This window comes from Aquarana catesbeiana, linkage group LG01, assembly GCF_042186555.1.
Source record: "Aquarana catesbeiana isolate 2022-GZ linkage group LG01, ASM4218655v1, whole genome shotgun sequence".
NCBI classification, from domain to species: domain Eukaryota; kingdom Metazoa; phylum Chordata; class Amphibia; order Anura; family Ranidae; genus Aquarana; species Aquarana catesbeiana.
Window position 1 is genome coordinate 454,146,695 of NC_133324.1, and position 4,102 is coordinate 454,150,796.

The following is a 4,102-nucleotide window of genomic DNA, read 5'->3' on the forward strand; positions in this document are numbered from 1 at the left end:
CACTGTAATTGTCCCACACCCAAGCGTTACTAAGAGCACCCCTAGGGCGACCACTCCCAGGGGACAAAGACACCACAGACTCTTTGCCTTCCCAGCCCATGGCCAGACAAGGCAGATCCACTCAAAACAGGAGCAACTGGGCCCATCCAGGGGGAATTACTCCTGTGCCCTAACTGCCTGTGGGTGACCCAGTTTCTGTTCCAGCCAGTACTAGCCTTCAGAGCCTACCACATAGCCAGCCATCCCAGCTCACGGTAAAGCCAGAATGATGGCATAGCACCCATACTGGACACTGATAAGAACAGATACTACACTTTATCTTAGCCAAGAGGCCGAGAAGCGATCTGGTATGACTGCAACATAGGTGGTGCTCAGGATTCCTAAAAGGCACAGGCGCTTGTCACATCTTACCAGCCACACCCCTGTGAAACTGCCATTACTTATATGTGGAATTATCATTTACATTAAACCCTAATACATTTTGTGCAATGATTATTTGTGAAATTAAGTTCAAAAACCAAGTCTCTTGGGTATTTATTTAAATAGAGCAGTATATAATAACGTTCATTAACCACATGCCGACCAGCGCACGACGATATACGTCGGCACAATGGCATGGCTGGGCAAACAGGTACGTCCCCTTTAAATCGCGGCATTGTGGGCGGGCACGCGATCGTGTCACGGAGCAGCAGAACGGGGAGATGTCTTTGTAAAAAAGGCATTTCCCTGTTCTGCCTAGCAACATGACAGATCTACTGCTCCCTGTCATCGGGAGCAGTGATCTCTGTCATGTTGTAGTGAGGCAATCCTCCCCCCCAAAGTTAGAATCACTCCCTAGGACACACTTAACCCCTTGATCGCCCCCTAGTGTTTAACCCCTTCCCTGCCAGTGTAATTTACACAGTAATCAGTGCATTTTTATAGCACTGATCGCTATATAAATGACAATGGTCCCAAAATAGTATCAAAAGTGTCCGATATGTCTGCCATAATGTCGCAGTCATGATAAAAATCGCAGATCACCGCCAATGCACATAAAAAAAAATAAAAATGCCATAAATCTATCCCCTATTTTGTAGATGCTATAACTTTTGCGCAAACCAATCAATATAAGCTTATTGCATTTTTTTTTTTTTTTTTTACCAAAAATATGTAGAATACATATCAGCCTAAACTGAGAAAGAAATTAGTTTTTTTATATATTTTTTGTGGATATTTATTATAGTAAAAAATAATGCTTTTTTTTCAAAATTGTCACTCTTTTTTTTGTTAATAGCACAAAAAATAAAAACCGCAGAGGTGATCAAATACCACCAAAAGAAAGTTCTATTTGTGGGAAAAAAAAAGGACTTCAATTTTGTTTGGGTGCAACGTCGCACAACTGCGCAAATATCAGTTAAACAACGCAGTTCCGAATCGCAAAAAGTGCTCTGGTCAGCTAGGAAGGGGGTAAATCCTTCTGGGCTTAAGTGGTTAAATTAAAAAAATTGCACACTGACTAATAGATACATTTTACATACTTACTTCTCATTCTAGTACCAGATTAGATGTAACATTGTCTAAAATGTACATTGGAACAAATTCAATACTATACATATTATTTTACTGTGCTCCCTACTATATCAACCAAAGGTAGCTGACAACAGATTAATGGCCCTTACACACGATCCGAATATCGTACGAAAACTGTCATCGAAGGAAGAATCGTACGATTTTCAGATCATGTTGTACACTTCTTTCGACAGCCAATTCCGACCGTCCAAATGAAAAATTTTGAAGGAGCAAGCTCCATGATTTTTCCTTGTACGGGAATAGAACGAACGATAATCGTGTAATGTGTACAACAGTTGTACGAGACAACCCGTCAGCGAACGATTGTGCATAACTGGAAGCTGCTAATGACCCCGGAAGAATATCAAATAAACAATACGGAATAATCGCATGCATGGAAGCAAAGTCCCGATAGAACTTGCCGCAAAAGATCCGTTATCCGGCATGATTCCGAGTCATAGCGCATGTGTCTTAAGCTCCGCCCCTCTGTCCCATGATCGCGCACTGCCGTCTGTAACATCTGGCCAACACATGGCGCCATTAGCAATCGTACATTACATCACCACACTCCACCGTTGTTACACAAGCAGGGCGGTCGTTTGTCGTCGTACAAGCTTTTTTGGGAGTACTTTATACTATTCCCTACCCGATGCGACCAGCAAGCGGGGAAAGTCGTACGATATTCGGATCGTGTGTACGGGCCATTAGAATATTCCCCAGTTATGGGGCTTTATACTGCAAAATACATATTTAACCTGTAAATAATGTTATTTCATTCATAATGAAAAGTGATGAAAAAGAAAGCAATCTCATCTACACCCGCAAAACAAAATCTCATGTATACCCGCATTCCTTCAATATGTCAGAGAACCAAAGAATCTGTGAAAAGAGATAAAATTATTGTTTACTCTACAAAGATAATTAAAAAGGACCTGGACAAATTTTTTTGGTGCCCCTAGAAAAGATTAAAATAATTGGACCATAGTGATATTTCAATCTTGTAACCAGTCAGTCATCCTATTTTAAATGGAGCAAAGTAGTTTGGTATTGTTGTATACTATGTTGAGTGTAGAAATACGGCCTATCCACACTGCTCAGAGCCAAGTTACTTGTAAATGGTCAAACTAATAGAGATATATATACACATTATAGCATTTTTTGCAAGTCCCATTGATTAGTAAATACCACTAAACAAAACAGATACATAAAAATAGTTATTTACGGGTCCACAGTGGACATCATCCTCTGTGGCTGAGAAACATACCCAAAGGACAAATGGTGAGAGTAAAGAGAAACTGCTCTACAGGCAGTCCCTGAGTTACGAACACCCGAGTTACGGACGACTCCTATTTACGAACGGCCTCAAATGCCGGCCACTTATGCTCCACGCTGGTCCTGGATACCTCTGGACACATCCCATACTGCAGTACTACATATGCTGCATGGCCAGAAGAGCCCCAGATAACATAACATGCACCCGGAACATCCCACATTCATGCACCGGTGGATGTTACACTTACGAATGCAGTGTTCTGACCGGAAGTTACACTTACAAATAAAGTGTTGCGACTTACGAACAACTTCGACTTACGAACAAACCTACAGTCCCTATTGTGTTCGTAACTCGGAGACTTCCTGTAATGATTCAGACTATTCTTCTCAAGCACAAATTGTCAAGGAGAAATTTGTAGATAAAAGTCATAATGCACAATATCTGGATAACACAGTGGAAGAGGTATCCTTGTTACCTAGAGAGAATTGTTTGAAAGATGACGTTGTGCCCCGGGACACTATTAGTCAGGAGTGGGGCTTCATCACAGGGTTTCATTCACAATATAGGGAAGTTGAGTCAATATTTGCATCCCAATGGCATGTATTACTGTTAGATAAGGTGCTTAAACCAGTGCTTCCTTCCAATCCCAAATTCATCTATAGAAAGGCACCCAATATTGGAGACAAAATAGTGAATAAAGTTTTAGATCCACCTACTAGACTATTTTCTTTTTGGGATAGAGATGGGTTCATTGCATGTAGGAAATACAAGGCATGCAGAGAAGTAGACAGACCCATTAGAGGCTTGGGAAGTTTCATCTCTACTTCAAATAACAAAGAATTTTCCATTAAAAAATGTATCACATGCAATACCACACATGTGGTATACACCCTGGAATGTCCTTGCGGGCTTATGTACATAGGCCGCACCAAGAAATGTCTAAAAGTGAGAATAGCAGAACATGTTAATATTAAGATTGGGTTTAACCACCTCAATACAGGGCTTTCACCCCCTTCCTGTCCAAGCCATTTTTCAGTGCTGTCGCACTTTGAATGACAATTGCGTGGTCATGTTACAGTGCACCCTAATGAAATTTTTGTCATTTTTTCCCCACAAATAGAGCTTTCTTTTGGTGGTATTTGATCACCTCTGTGGTTTTTATTTTTTGTGCTATAAACAAAAGAAGAGGGACAATTTTGAAAAAACACAATATTTTTTACTTTTTGCTATAATAAATATCCAATTTTTTTTTTTTACTTTTAACAAATTTTTTCCTCA

At 40.4% G+C, this 4,102-nt stretch overlaps 1 pseudogene; it reads right to left on the reverse strand.

The window, feature by feature from the left end:
* Window positions 1–249: 249 nt before the first annotated feature.
* On the reverse strand, window positions 250–344 carry LOC141124409 (U2 spliceosomal RNA; annotated as a pseudogene).
* Between the last annotated feature and the right edge of the window lie 3,758 nt (window positions 345–4,102).